The 16280-nt window shown below is 48.0% G+C and overlaps 1 protein-coding gene across 2 annotated transcripts in view; it reads right to left on the bottom strand.

The window, feature by feature from the left end:
- The window catches only part of Nhsl2 (NHS like 2), a 246807-nt gene that overhangs the window by 118843 nt on the left and 111684 nt on the right, over nucleotides 1-16280 (bottom strand). Inside the window, exon 1 of one of the 2 annotated variants that reach the window (XM_051142200.1) lies at nucleotides 4760-5160. The exons of the other annotated variant lie outside the window; for it this stretch is intronic. The gene's annotated coding sequence lies outside the window, so the exon portion shown is untranslated. Of the gene's footprint in view, nucleotides 1-4759; nucleotides 5161-16280 lie in introns of those variants that run through there. 2 annotated transcript variants of the gene reach the window in all.

Below are 16280 nucleotides of genomic sequence, written 5' to 3'. Positions count from 1 at the left end.
ATGAAACTGTTTGCAGTCAAACACATCCTCACGTTCAGAGTGCAAGTAAAACTGGTGATAACTCAAGTAAGCCATTTCTATAAGGTTCAGCACCATCTGCAGTTTCAGTCACCCATAGGGAGTTATGTAATACATTTTCTATTAAGAAGGGACTACTGTGTGATGTCTTGGCTGCTCCTTTGTGAAGGTTGCTCTCAACTGTCAACTTAATGCCATTTAGAATCACCTGAAAGATGAACATCTGGGTATGTGTGTGAGGGGTTATTTTGATTAGACAAAATGAGGTGTGAAGACTTGCCCACTGTGGATAGCACAATTCCCTGGGCTGAGATTCTGGACTCTATTTTTTAAAAAAGGAGAAAGTGAGCTGAGAATTAACATCCATTGTTCTCTTCTTCCTAAGACTCAACATGACCAGCTGTTTTGAATTCCTGCCACCTTGACCTCACCACCATGAATGATGGTACCACTGAACTGTGAGCCAAAACAAACCCTTCCTTTCTTAAGTTGCTATCACAGCCCTATAAAAAGTAACTAAGACACCAGTATTCCAAGTGTTAAGTTATACTATAGTGTCTTGAGTGATAAAGCCACAATGACGTGCTCATGTCTGTGACTCTAGAGTCATTTGTGTAGATAGATGAATTTGATGATTCTAAATCCTGTGAGCAATTGTTTCCCTAGTAAAGGGGCTAAGAGTATGTGGGAGACCCCTTACTACGTCCCACTACATCCTCCTCTTCACAGTCAGATTGCTCAGACTCATCAAAACCAAACAGTCATTTTTCAGATTAAAAAAAAAATTTACCTGCTATCATCTATCTACTTCTTTTTAATCCATCTACTTTTTATTCTTTACATACACTACAGTCACACCACAGTTTCACTTACCTCCACGTCTCCTGGTTCTCCCCCCCCCGCCCCACCTTCCCCCTCCCCACGATCCACTCCTCCTCTGTTTCCATTAAAAAAAAAAAAAAAAACAATATCAACCAAACTTGGCATAACAAGTTACAGTAAGACTAGGCACAAACCCTTATATCAAGGCTGGATGAGGCAACCCAGAAGGAGGAAAAGGGTCCCAAGCATAGGCAAAAACATCATAGATACCCTCACTCCCACTGTTAGGAATCCCACAAGAACTGCAAGCTATACAATCATGTATATGTGCAGAGGAACTAGCTCAGACCTATATGGGTTCCCTGATTGTCGCATCAGTCTCTGTGAGCTGCAGTGAGTTCTGTTCAGTTGATTCTGTGGGTCATGTTCTCATGGTGTCCTTAACCCCTTTGGTTCCCAGAATCCTTCCCCCCCCCTTTTGTGAGGTCCCCCTGGTTTCACCTAGTGTTTGACTGTGGGTCTCTGCATCTGCTCCCATTTTTCAGAATTTTTTTGAGCCAGATGTTAAGCAGTTGATAGCTTGAAAACAGCTGTGATGGGAATGTCTACACTACAAAGAATTGGGAAACACTACAAGGCAGGGTACCCCCATACACACACCAGAGCTGCTTCTTACACGTTTCCCAGCACAGCACCAATTACAAATACTGAATTTTACTACTTGCAACATGTAACTAGAGAGGTTCTGGATGGAAGGGGCAAAAGTAAGTCTTCTGGTTGTTCAAACCCTCTCTGTATCTTGTACTGAGCGGTAGTTACACACATATGCCCACATATGGGAAAGCTCACTGGCTGTACCTTTTTGAGCTGGTGCCCTCTCCACCATTTACAGTATGTGCTTTCCTCAAGAAAACAGAAGCCTAGATCATGCAGAGCTGTGCCTGAGTCCATGTGCCCCTTGCAATACCCCACTTATCAGAATGCACAGATGAACCCAGACATAGGGACAACATACTGGATGATGCAACTAGGTGAATGAATTATTTTTGGCACAGGAGCAGGCAACAATAGGCCACAGAGTTGCTGGCATCCGGAATTCGAGCCCCTTCTCCTGTCTGTTTTTTGTGTCACAGCTACAGCCATCTCTCACCTCTCTTGTCCCTGGAACACTGGCTAGGGATGGTGCAATTTGCTGGCGGGCAGCATGACTCACTATTTGGAAGGCCATTTTTCTAATTAAGGGGAGAGATGGATGGATATTTTCCCATACTTGGGCAGAAGCCTTATTCACTTGGATCCTTTTACTGGAATTACTCAGTTTTACATTGAAAGGATAGCTTTTTCCATATTTCTAAAAAAAAAAAAAAAAAGAGTCTATGAAACCGTTAGCTTCCCTCAAACCAACAAAGTTGGGTACAAAAAGGCAACAAAATAAGTAACACACACACACACACACACACACACACACACACACGGAACAATCTTGACTGAACTGCTATGAAATCACTCAGGTTCTGTATTGATCTCTAGGACACAGGCAGGCATCCAACCTTCCTTCCTAATGTGAAATCTCCCATTCCCTGCCCCCACCTTCCCGCTATGCAGCTGAGCCATTTGCTTGGGAGTGCTGCTTTACTCTGAAAAGGACTGATGAATCCCAAGGTCACTATGGAGTGGGCAGAGCATAGGCAAGGGTAGCAGGCTTCCCTGAAGGAACTAGAGGGTTCCCCTTGGTGACAAGCCATCACCAGGAGGCAGGAGCAGCCACAGCAGGATGGAAGGGTACACAAGGATAATCAAGTGCAACAGTGCCATAGCCTTGGGAAGCGACATGCAATTCCCCACTCCTTTCCAGGCTCAGAAATGATGACCTCTTAGATGAGCGGCAATGCCCCTGAGAGGGCTACTGGGGGTAACAGCAGTGCTCCTGGGGAGAACTTAGACAAGCTAGGTGCTAGGAACCCCACCAGGGAGGCAAGGTGCAAACTGACCAGCCCCAGCCATCTGTTCAAGACACCCAGATAGCTCTTGGATAAAGCAAATGAGTGTCAGACTGTTTGAGCTGCACCCCCAGTAGGCCAGGGTCCATGCAAAGTCTTCTGGGGTTTGATTTAAACTTGCTTACAGGACTGCAGGCAAGGCCCTTAGTTTCTGAGCACTTAGGGGCATAGTGCACAGAAAAGGGCTCAGCACTATTAGCTACAAGAGGGGTGCACAGAAGAAGAAGAAGAAGAAGAAGAAGAAGAAAGAAGAAGAAGAAGAAGAAGAAGAAGAAGAAGAAGAAGAAGAAAGAAGAAGAAGAAGAAGAAGAAGAAGAAGAAGAAGAAGAAGAAGAAGAAGAAGAAGCAGAGAAGTCAAACTGAGTTGGTGATAGAGATTTAAGGGGATCCCAGGACTTATTAAGATCTGATATGCCTATTCCGTGCCCCGCCCCAAGACTTCAGGATTCATTATGTACTTATTTGCGTACTTAAACAGCAGTGAGATGCCTGCTAGATGCTTAGTGGTGCCCATTGCTGGTGTATCTGGGAGCACACTGGCTCCCCAATATGGCAGCTGATTCTTCTACTCGGGCTGTTCCTCCACATCTCTGTTCTGCCTTTCTCTGTACACCCAGTCTGCTTCAGAAAAGAAGCAGCAGTAGCCTCCAGTGTCCCAAGATGACCTGATAAGGACACAATAGATGCTGATGCAGTTGGCACTGGCGTGGGTACATCTCACCTGACAGCTGTCTCTCCTGAAAGAGACTTGGGCCTGGCCCCTGAACAGTAAGTACCTTAGTCACTCAGGATTAATCAAAGGTCAAAAGCTGCTGAGAGCAACAAGTTCCTCCAGAGTCCCCTCACGAAGAAGGGGTCAACCTGGTGTCTCTGGTCACTCGGGGTAAAGCAAGGCCCCTGGCCACACCACCAGAATCTTATATGGAGCAAACATTGCTTGTATTTGCCAAGAACATCTCAGAACTTGGTTCCCGTGGCTGGAGTGAGTTGTCATAACTTGGACAGAAGACATGCTGACTGGGATCACGACCACCTAGAATGCTCAAGGAAGTGGTGCAGTTGGGAGTACCGACTCGTGAGTAGTCCTTTGGTTGTGGAGAACATTGTTGTGTCATGGAGGGGTGGTGTGTGTGTGTGTGTGTGTGTGTGTGTGTGTGTGTGTGTGTGTGTGTGTGTGAGAGAGAGAGAGAGAGAGAGAGAGAGAGAGAGAGAGAGAGAGAGAGAGAGAGAGAGAGAGAGAGAGAGAGAGAGAGAGAGAGAGAGAGAGAGAGAGATAGGAACTCCCCCCTTCCCCAAGACCCAGCAAAAGCATCACAAGATGTCTAACCCCGACCAAGGAGTTTTGAGATTCAAGGCTGAACTCTTAGATCCACTAGCTTACACCAGGACCAGAGACCAGCAAAAGAGCACTAAGACCAAAGGTGAGGCCTGCTCACCTTGCTCTCACTATGCTCAGGGCTGCACTGGGCTAGGGGAAAGATGCTGAACTTCATGACTTCAACCTAGAGCACTAAGCAGGCCTTCCAGGGGCTTCAATACCCTACCTATAAACAAATTCCTCTGCAGGGCAGGATAGCCTAGGCCTATAATCCCAGCACTCAGGAGACAGGAGGATGATGAGAGAGTGGAGTGACTCCTTGTATGCAACAACAACAAAAACGAAGTTCGTCTTCCGAAGTTCCTGCTGCAGGGAGCTGAGCTCTCCACACTGCCAAGCTCCCACGTATTAGGGGTTTGGTAAGCAATTCAAGGTGGGAAATGGGCCAGCCTGCATAGATGAGGCTTTTCTACCAGCCTACGGATGACTGAACACAGAAACCCTGGTGGAGTCACCACCTATTGCCAAGGGTCTCTGAGGCCCTTCCCACCTCTCCCCAGATGCCTTTGACAAAGTGAAAGTTGAAAGTCCAGACACATACCTCATGGCAGCCACTAGCTCAGCAGTCGTCCAGGTGGTGTGGCTCTGGGACTAGGGGAGGGAGGGATCAGGTGAGAGGGCAAGGCTGCTGACGGGCTCCTAATCTCCAGGCCAAATGAAGTGAATTTCCAGGCGGAGGCTGGAGGAGGGGCAAGCTTGCCTGAGAGGGGAAAGGAGGCAGGACCAAAACTAACCCGTTTCTTTCTTCTTCCTAAACTCAATCCAGATTTGCCTTCGGAGCTGCTTGAAACTGATCCCTATGGCTCTGACTCGTCCTCTCTTAAAGTCATAGTCTCCCTGTGGGAGTGGCGAGCCAAGCAACTCTCACCTGGGCAAAAGATGCCCTAAAGGAAACTATAGTGGAGGCCACACAGGTGGGAAACCTAAAATGCTCTCTGTGCCTTGGCTCTTGAGCCACACTCTGAGCTGGAGGCTGACTTGAGGCTCCCTCACAGGACCAGTCAGAACCAGGGCTGTAGCAGGAACTGGTCACTTTTCCCAGCACAGGCCGACTAGATGCCAAAGCTGAAAGTCCTGTGTGTGTGTGTGTGTGTGTGTGTGTGTGTGTGCGCGCGCGCGCGCGCACACACACACACACACACATGTTGGGGAACTGGGGAAGGGGCTGAACAAAGATCACTGGATCAGAAGTCCTGGCCCTATCTTTACTCCCAGTGTCACTGTAGGCACAGCCTTTTGCCTTTCTGGTTACACCAACAGATTACCATACCCTGTCCAGCTCCCAGGGTGCTGCAGTCTTCTGTCAGCAAAAGGCAGCAAACACCCTCGGGAGCCTGGCATTTGTCTCAGCATGCTGTCCCGCTATGATTACCTAATATGTACGAGTGTATAGGGGGTTTTCTGCTTAGTTGGCGTAAGGGTGGCATCGGATGTGAGTGTATGAGGGAGCAGGTGGGTGGGGTTTTTGGGGGGTGTGTGGAACTGACAGAGCTATATGTTCTTCACTAGGTGTTAACATTGCTCATACCTGCCACTCTGCGTGCAGGAGGCTACAAACACATTGCCGTCTGTCTCTTGCCTCCATATTTCCCATTGTTCCTTTGGACAGAAACCCAGTGCAGTCACTGGTCTGGCAGAACTTGGGGTCAAAGTCCCAACCTGCTGGATTCCTCCAGTTCTTTCTTGTTGTGGGCTCCTCCTCCCACTCTTCCTCCCTAAAGCATACACATAGGTTCCGACACACACACACACACACACACACACACACACACACACACACACTTCTGCTCCTTAGCCTGTTTGCTGTGCCCCCTCATCCCCCAAAACACCACACAGGCCTGTTTCCATTTGAGGCCCTGACTCTCTGCTATCTCCTCTTGAAATTCTTCTAAGGAGTTTTGGAAGAAATATTTCTTTTTAGTCCCTATCTAAAGTCCAATTCCATCATTCAGAAGTGAGGCCTATATTAAAAGCTTCTTAGGCAAGCAGGTGTGGTGGCTCATGTCTGTAATCCCAGAACTCAGGAGACTGATGAAGGTAGATCCAGAGTTCAAGGCCAGCCTGGACGCTGTCTCAAAAGAAGACTGTAGAGTCAAAACAAATGAAACAGGCCCTTAGGTGATTCTGACTGGCAGGCAGAGTCACGGAGCAGGAAGCTAAGAGTGTCTGCTGTTGAACACTTCCGGGAATCAGGGCAGGGAAGTCCCGCTACAGCTATGAGGAAGAGCCAGTACCTCCCAAAGGTCTTCCAGATACCTCAGGCTCCCTCTGTGCATTAGTCTCTGGGAGGACATGACAGCAATAGCACACTACATCACTGAGCAGGCACAGCTGAAGGCCTGTGGTCATCTCCCAGGCTCTTCACAGCTGCCCATGGAATAGCCCAGGAACCACTAGCATGGGTCTAAGTGTGCACAAACAGGCATCAATGAAGTTGGGCCATAAACTCAAGCTACACATCCCTGCTGACCTGCTCTTGAGTGTTCCCCTCTTCCCCGAAAAGGACTTTGCTCCAAACACCAGCTATGGAGACACACTGGACAGCTACAAAGGCAGTGTGATCTATTGCCCATCAGGCGCCCCCTTTCTTAAGTAGGTCATTTGTGTCTGAGGGGACTGTACTGGATGGCAGACACTCAACTTCCAGAGATGACGAAGCCATGCTGGGCTACAGGCTGAACTTTTAGACAGACCTACATGTCTATCCCAGCCTGGCCACTGGTTTCTAGTGACTCCAGGCAGCCCAGGTACCCTAGTGGTTGTCATTATTGGTTTGGGGGAAAGTGAGAGTGCAGGAGAGGGACCTGGGGGAGTGTTTAGTGTGGTACCTACCAGCCTCCAGCACCTGGATATCCAGCAGCAAGAGCCTGCCTGGTCACGCCATACATAGCCTTGGCAATCTGGTACTGCTTATCGACCCTTTCTCAGGAAAAAAATGCTTTCCAGTGCAGTAAGTAAATTACCTAGGATCAGAAAGGAAACTGATGACCGGCTCCTGAAGCGCAATTTACAATGTAGTCATGTGTACTTCTTGATTAATATATTCAATATAACAAGATCCAGCAATGGATCTAATGACTACCATAATTTCCAAGTGCACAGTGATGAGTTGAAATGATTTTTGAGATACCTGCCACAGCCATAATGGGATCTGAAAATAGCTGTAATTCTACTGGTGGCAGTTACAGGTGCTGCTAATAGCACTGTACTTTACTGCTCCTGCAGGCCACAGCTGTGTGATCTGGACACCTTCCTTAGCCCCTCTGTGCCTGTCTCCTCGTCTGTAGAGTGCGGACTGCTGCACGAATGAAATGAGTTGATGAACACAAATGATGCACTTAGTCCCATATTCGGGTCATTGGAGACCTTCATCAGGTCTTCCTACTGTTATCTGCAAAGGGGCTTTTATGGATCAGGGCTTGGAGTTCATTTATCCAAACCCAAAGCCCTACCTCCTGCGAGGTTCCTGTGTGTAAAAAGACCCTTTTCAATACAGGGCTCATGCTGTGGCTCATCAGTGCTCGCCTGGCATACACAAGGCCCTGGGTTTGCAGGCATACTGCCAAACTACCTGTATTGTTTGGGGGACCTGGGATCTTTAAAGGTCTCTTTTGCAACACCGCAAAGGCCAAGTCTTGCTTCGTTTGGAAGCAAGCACCGTTTCAGGGACAACCTCACCCTTAGGTGTAACCTCAGAAAGTCCCCAAGGCTGTTTCTGCTGGTGTCTCTTGTGGCCTCCCCTCACTGTCCACCTCTAGCCACTCTCATTGCAACCTTTACCATGGTCCTAGGCTTCCCCACTTAAGATTTAGAACTTTAGGTGCCTTCACAGCATAGAGAATCCTGTCTCAAAACCAAAATGAGACAAACAAAGCAGCGGTGGCAGCGGCAGCAGCAACAACAACAAAAACCCAGGACAAACCAGAACAATTCCAGAAATTTCCCGCAAGCTAACAGGTCATTTGGAACCTGAAGGTCTGCAACTTGTTGCAGTGGTCTACAACTTGGGTTGAAGAAGATGTTCAGCCCCGTGCACATATGGCAACAGAGACCCCAAAGGAGACAAGGAATTGCTTGAATATACTTAGTAGTGTGCAGGCAGAGCTCAACCTAGGACTCAAGATTGTTCTTGCTCAGGCCCTCAGAGGGCAAATGAAATCTCCATCCTCCTTGCCTCCCCCTCCCCTTCTCCTGTCAGTTCCTATTAGATCCTTTTCGATCAGTTCTTGTCAGCACACGTCAGCTTCATAGTCACCAAACTACAAGTGCCACCCAGGGTCAGGCTCTGGCCTCCAGGCACTGCCACCTCTCCAGCTACCTTGTCTGTAGCTTGCCTTCCAGGAAAACCTCCCTGATCTGGGCTTCTGTCTCTGTCACATGCTCCAAACACCCAGGGCTTGGAAGAAGCAGACAGTTCAACCTGCTCACACATCACCCTACTCCCTGCTCCTTCCGTGTCAGAGAGGAAGAAACCATGTCCAAGGCCAGGGAAATAGCTTAGCGAGGCTTGACAGTGAGCAAGATAGAGGTAGAGCCTGGACCAACCCCCCCAGGGTCAAACAGTCACGGTCTACAAGAAGCTTAGTTCCGTGCTATTCCCATGACATCACCACCTCTCAGAGCTACACTCCCAGCTCCTATTGTTTCAGGTAACAAGTGGAAATGCTGTTTTCAACAGCAACATAATCACCACTTCCCCTCCTATGTGCTCACTTGGAAAAGTGCAGACAATGCCTCCTTTGCCTTCCCTCACTTCTCCCCAGGACTCCTCAAGCTACCCTCAGCACCACATGACCTCCTCCTTATCTGCTCTAGGAATGGGTGGGCCCCGCCTAATTGCCAACCATTTTCACAACTATTTCTACTGGCCTGGGCCCAAAATCAATTTGCCAGTCTCACGTTATTGAACTGCCCTGTTGATCTGAAATCTTCTGGAGCCCTTTGCCTTCCCTCAGTAGCATGCCTGGCAGGAAGAGGACATTTGGATTTGAAAAAAATAATAATAATAAAATAAAATAAATGAAGGCTGGGTGTGGTGGTGTGCACCTGTAATCACAGAACTTTGGGAGGTCAAGCAGGAGAATCAAGAGTTCAAGGTCATCCTTGGCAGCATAGTTACCTAGGCTACATGAGACCTGCCTACAGAAAAGCTAATTGACTAAACAAATCTTTGAAAAAATAGAACAAAGACAAGCCATGAGAGGGCAGAGGATGGACTGTTTGTCTAGTGAAGGATACAGAGAGGACTAAGATAGTCCTGTCCCCTTCCTGAAGCCCAGAACTTGCTTATGAAGACAAGATATGAAATGCAGTCATAGGCCTGTGTGAACAGTGAACCGGGCAGCCATATTGGACTTCTCTTTCAGGCCAGGTAGGGGCCTGGATATTGTCTTCAGGCTGGATAGCAGAAGGTGTCACAGAGCAGACCATGGCATTGGAGTAGTCTGAGGCAGCACTTAGGATCAAGAGTCAGATGATAAAAAAGAAGCTCGGGGAAAGACATGACTCAGATGTTTCTAGTACCTGGAGATGCGATCTGCTATGGAACGAGCGTCGGAGTCTAGATCTTGCCAAGCTGATAATCAGTGTCAGCCATCATGGACATCTCAAGTTCAAGGCCAGCCTGAGCCTTTCCCACCCTGTCCCCCAGAAACTCGGAAAGCTAGGGCACTGTGGCAAGGAAACTCTAAAGCATGGTGGGAGGGAGGGAGGAAAAGGATTCTGGGAGGAGAAAAGTCAGGCTGGGGAGAAGAAGAGCTGAGTTGAATCGAGGGGCCATGAAGGACATTGACCGTCAGACTCAGAAGCATCCACTCTTTTCTACAGGGAAGAGGGTATCCCCAAAGCGTCTGAACAGAGGAATTGTCTAAGGAAAATTTAGTCGAAATGTCTGCAAGGATATTCCAGCCTTAAATCTACCTCTGACCCCTTGCCTGTCTTTAGACTACTTACCCAACCCTTTGTACTCAACACGAGCAAGATGAAGGGGTGCTACACTGAAAGGCGGGGCTTTGGAGTGAGCTATGCTTGAATCTGAATCTCCACTCATCACTCGCTTGCTATGAGACCTCTGTAGGTAACTTCTCCGAGTTTCAATTACCTAGGGAATAATGATACCAGCCTCACAAGACCAGTCTAGAGGTATAGTAAGGGAGGTGTTAAGGCATTAGTTAAGCCCAAGGAAAAGCTCTCCTTCTTCTCTGCCCACTCACTTTCCCTTGACACCCATTCAGCCAGTGATTTTAAATTCAATAGGAAAAGGACAGAAGGTGGGTGATAGGTGAGATGTGTGTAGGAGCAGCAACCCTGAAAAAGGAAAGGCAGAGCCAGGACCACTGTCAAATGATCCATTTGGTGACCAGGAAGTTGACAGTATTGCCACTGGAATAAGCAAATCATAGAACACGAAGGAGTGTTGCTTTAAGTCTGCTTACTCCTCAGTTTTCCATGGTCACTTAGGAAGCACTCACCAAACACCCAGGACATAGCATAGACCTCCATGGGGTGTGTGTGTGTGTGTGTGTGTGTGTGTGTGTGTGCGTGTGCGTGTGTGTGTGTTCTAACTTTTATGGAGTGCTCAGGTCTCCCCTGTCCCTTCCCCTTCATGGAAGACAAGGGCAAAAGGAATCTAACAGGCATGTCCACCTTTTTGACACTGGACTATGATGTTGTCATTTACAAAGTCCAAGCTTAAGACCCACGTGAAAGATCAGAATGTTTTAAGTAGCCTTTTGATTTTGTGTTGGGCCACACTCGTGGCTGTCCTTGGCTGCAGGTAGCTTGTAGGCTGTAGGTTGGACACATTTAATACAGAGCTTTGCTGTTCACAGTGGGCTCTGTGGGCAAGATGTTTCCCCACCACAACTTGAAACCGTAGTAGGAAATGAAAAGTGCAGCTATGACTTTGTGGCCCTGCACCTGAAGTCCCATGTACTCAGGAGGCTCAGGCAGAAGGACCCTTGGATCCCAGGAGTTTGATACTAGCCTGGGCAACTTAGTCAGACACTGTCTCGAATTAACTAGGCATAGTGACTCATGACCGGAATCCTAGCACTTAGGAGACTGAGGCAGGAGGCTTGCAGTGAGTTCTAGGCCAGCCTAGAATATAAATCAACAAACAAACAACCCCCCCAAAACCCATAAAATGTTTTTTAAAGATAGATATATATATATATATACGCTCTACCTTCAAAATGCCTGTAAAACAGAAGAGGGTATCAGATGGCAGTATAGAGGCCTGTGAGCGACCATGTGAACAGACAGACAGACAAATGACCCACCCTTCTAAAAAGCCCATAAAAAAAATGAAAGTTTTTATATTCTGCTTCACACCTTATAAAACACAATATGGCCAGGTGTGGTGGTGTATGGCTGCAGTCCTCGAAATTTGGAGGCTGAGGTCGGGGCAGGGGTGTGTGTGTGTGAAGGGAGTGTTGCAAGTTCAAGGCCAGCTGGGCTATACAGGAAGACCCCATCTCAAAAAATAAATGATAAAAACAACAGAGTCTACACTTTATTTCATAATCCTGTTTGTTTGTTTGTTTGTTTGTTTGTTGAGATGAGGTCTAGCTACGTAGCCTTAGTTGGCCTGGAACTTTGACAAGCCTCCTGCCTCTGCCCCTGGAGTACACCATCCCTGACTGTGTCTCCCAATCTCTAACATACAAACCACCTTCGAAGACTTTGCTATTTATTTATGTCACTGGACACACAGTGAGGCATAAAGACTAAAGATAGAAAACAGTCCTTGTTCTTACATTGGAGGTTTAAAAGAAGCTAGGAAGCCGGGCGTGGTGGCGCACGCCTTTAATCCCAGCACTCGGGAGGCAGAGGCAGGCGGATCGCTGTGAGTTCGAGTCCAGCCCTGGTCTACAAGTGCGTCCAGGAATGGCCAAGGCTACACAGAGAAACCCTGTCTCAAAAAACCAAAAAAAAAAAAAAAAAAAAAAAAAAAAAAAAAAAAAGAACGAAAGAAAGAAAGAAAAGAAAAGAAAAATAAAAGAAGCTAGGAAAAGCGGAGCCAGGCAGGGTTGTGGGCTTGTTTTAGGGATTCCCCCTTGGACAAGTGGGGCAATAGAACCTAAGCAGCCTTCCTCAGTGCTCCATCCCAGCAAGGAGTTCAGCATTGTCTCTGTGGCCCTCTGAAATCAATGGAACCGCTAACCCAACTGAAGGCTAAGAGAGGCATCCGTACAGGGCTGTGGAAGCAGAGCTGGCTCAGAGAAAGTCCTCTTTCCCAAGGACAGCATGAGGAACCTCAGCTGGTTAAAGATCAGGAGTTAGGGAGCCTCAGCCAAAATCTCCTGCCACCAGCGTCACAGCTGATAGAGGGTAAGAGCGCACTGTCCTTAGCTCATACTTTTGTTACGAACATAAGACTCAACCTGTGCCAGTTTTATCCGGATGAGTGCCAGTGTGTGCACATCTTAATGAAGGCATTCCAAAATCCAAGAACTACACTGGATGGTGAAATTATGGTTGGATTTTATTTTATTCTTAGTACAAAAGTGCTGACTTGTTTTTCCACAATGAAACTGTGTTAGTTTAAAAATCTGTAAATAACAAAGACTTTATTTTGAAACACAAATTAATACAATGAAAACTCATGGCAAAACACAAACAAGTGCCGACTTTCGTGCCATAGATAATTTATTCTGTGGGAGTTTGAGGGAAGACAGAGTGAGGGGAGGGAGGAACATGGGAAACAGCTAAGCTTGTAATCTGAAGATGAGCTAAATCAGAGGTCAAACCCTTAGCCTCAATGGCTGAAAGGCTGAAAAGCTCTGGTCAGGCCCTAACCTACAAGCTGGGTTCATTTCTGGAAGCAGACTTTGAGCTAAAAGAGTATGAGAGCCAGGTGTGGTGGCGCACGCCTTTAATTCCAGCACTTGGGAGGCAGAGGCAGGTGGATCGCTGGGAGTTCAAGGCCAGCCTGGTCTACAAAGTAAGTCTAGGGCAGCCAAGGCTACACAGAGAGACCCTGTCTCGAAAAAACAAAAAACCAAACCAAACCAAACCAAAAGAATGTGAGAGATTGTAGATCCATCTCTATGTTTTCCTCCTTAAGTGAGGGGGTGAGGATGGAGAGCGTTGTATTTTGCCAAGGCTCTTCTTGGTCTATATTGCTCTCCATACGGCCCAGATCTGCCTGGCTAATGTCTTCAGTCGGTAATCTTCTGGGCTCTATGCCTTCTTCTGAGCCCACAGAACATTCAAGGCATTTCTCTAGTATTCATTTGACAAATGAATGCCTATCACATGTCAGTAGCTGGTGTATCGCCCCAGAAAGTACGAGGGGCCAAAGCAACATGATAGAGCACTTGGATGTGCAGCCCTGTGTTAAGCATAAGCTGTTTTCTGCACAGGGTTGTCGTTCTCACATTTGCCCCCCCCCCCCTTTCTCTGCGCTGGGACAAGCCTTCCAACACAGTGAGCATTTTCTGAATGAATGAATAATGAGTTGAAGTCTGGGTTTGGGGAGGCTGCTCAGTGGAACAGCACTTATTGAACATGCAGAAGGCTCAAGGTCACACACAGCAATCTCAAGACAAAAAAATAAAAATAAAAAAGACAGCGAAATTTTGTCCCCAATGAATACTTTCTCCTGCCCTGCATTACTGTCACCTCAGACCATATATATATATTAGTTTTTCGAGTCAGGGTTTCTCTGTGTAGCCTTGGTTGGCCTGGACTTGCTTTGTAGATCAGGCTGGCCTTGAACTCACAGACATCTGCCTGACTTTGTCTCCTGAGTGCTGGGATTAAAGGTGTGTGCCACCGCGTCCTGGCTTCATCTCAGATCTTACGCCATTTTCCTCAAGTGGCATTCATCAGAGGGAAAGAAGGCAGTCAGCTTGATTCCCTGTGCAAATCCATTTTGAAAAGAGGTAGCCCCCTCTATGAGGGACCCTCTCTGAGGAGAGAGTGCTACCAACTTTAGGCAGCTTGGGCCAAGCAATAAGGACATTCTCCTGCGAGGCCCCACAGCCCCATCACACTGTGCAGGGATGACTCATTCTGAAATACATTTCCTTTCTCTTAAAAAGAAAAAAATCAAGGCTGCCCTGACATTCAGTCCCATTCGCCCCGCCTCTGGGCCGGCATTGGCACTCCTCCTAGCCAGAGGGCTTGCCAGCAGCTGCATCGCAGCGCCCTCTGCCGTCCCGCTCCGGGCCTTGCTGCCGCCCGCCCTCCCTCCCCTTAGAGCTGGGAGAAGGGAGCTTGGCGGGGGCTGTTTAACAGCCTTCAGTTCCGGAGGTGCGCGGGGACTATGACTCACCGTCCGCCGCTCCCGCCGCCTCCGCACGCGCCAGTTGACGTGCAGAGCTGCTCTGCTCACGCAAACCAGCCTGGGGATACTGAGCCCTGACGACATCACCTGCTTTGCCCTCCTGTGCCCCTATCCTGTGTGAACCCCAGCACCATTCAAGCTCCTAGGGAAGAAAGCACTTGTCATCTCCAATGTCGCATGAGCACCCCTGACTCCCCCGCATCGATTCATTACAACTCCTATTGGGGACAGGGACTTAGTGAGGGCCAGAGAAAAATGGGGTAAAGGTAGGGATCAAACCGCTAAAGAGTAGGGAATGGGGGCTCTATGACTCATTTATGTGTGACTCCAACATTCACGGTGAGATGGGCTTTCCACAGCATCAAATTGCACCCCCCCTCCGCCCACACACACACATACACACACACACACAGGAGAAACACTCAGGGAGGGTCAGTCAGACCGCCCATGATGTCATAAAGGACTTAGAAATTTGTGCATTATAACATTTACTATTTTAGAAATAAAAGAAAGGCTGTAAGAAAGCACCGAATGAGAAAGGCAGGTAGGTGTGGGGCTTGAGTGTGTCAATGTTTTGGGTTAAGGAGCAGGGCACAGACCTGAGCATAGGGGCACCCGCCTTTAATCCTAGCTCTTGGGAGGTAGAGGCAGGGAGATCCCTGTGAATTCTAGGCCAGCTTGGTCTACATAGTGAGTCCCAGGACAGCCAGGGCTACACAGAAAAACCCTGTCTCGAAAACAAACAAACAAACAAAAAAAAAAAAAAAAAAAAAGGAGCAGGGGACAGTGGTAGGAGCTGTGAATTAGGAATGTGTGCCAGTAATTGGAATAGATGGGAAAGAAAGGTAATTAAAGTGACCCTGGAACCATGGTTGGGTCTGTAGTTGAGTAAAGTTCGCATCACCTTCACACCTGCCTCTGGTGTTTGCTACTGCTGGTTTTGTTTTCTATATTAGTAATGGTTGCTGGGTTTGTTAGATGGTAAGGCACACAGAGCACAGCCTGCAGCTAAGGCCCCACCTCTGCTTTCGAGACCATAAACTTGCAGAAGAGAATCCAGATGTGTGAGGGCAGTGCCCATCCTGTGGGCTGAACAGAACAGAGGTGGGTGGAAGGGCAGAGCTGTTTACCCAGACAGCATTTGCGGAAGCCAAAGAAACCCCAACCCAGTCCCTACTGTCCCCTTTGGGGAAACTGTGGAGGGCTGTGGCTAACAACAATGGCTTCACCATGATGCCGACCACCTTTGTAGACCGAGGGTTTGCACCCGAGGGAGCCTGTTGAGTCATCAGACAGCTCCACCTTGAGCCCAAGCATCAAAGTGCATTTGGCTTCCATGTGAGTATCTGCTTCTAGCAGCCACACCAACCAGACATGGTGCTGGGCAGACAGCGTAGCTCTAGAGTCACAGAGGAAAGCTGCTGCCCCTTTCATGTTTTCTGCATCCTCTGCTATGCCCATGCACCTCACCTATCATGATTTTGTGTCAGCTCTACCTCGAAAAGCGAGACCCACCATCACCTGACAGTGCTTGGCTATGCACTTGACTATGATTTCTGTGTCTTTCTGATCAAGAAAACGAGGTATTGTCTCTACTTGAGAGTACTACTAAACAGACTGAGCGCCCACAGCCTGTTAAATATTTAATATTTAACTTCTAGAGCCTGGGAGGAGGGTGTAGGGCAGGGGAGTGGGCTATCTGTGTGCTTTAGCTCTGGCTACCTTTCATGAAGGCGCCAGTGGTCTTTGTAAAGGAGAAAAAAATGTTTCA

Source organism: Acomys russatus, chromosome X (assembly GCF_903995435.1).
Source record: "Acomys russatus chromosome X, mAcoRus1.1, whole genome shotgun sequence".
NCBI classification, from domain to species: domain Eukaryota; kingdom Metazoa; phylum Chordata; class Mammalia; order Rodentia; family Muridae; genus Acomys; species Acomys russatus.
The sequence above is the reverse complement of the archived record's forward strand: the minus strand, read 5'-3'. Positions and strand labels throughout refer to the sequence as shown.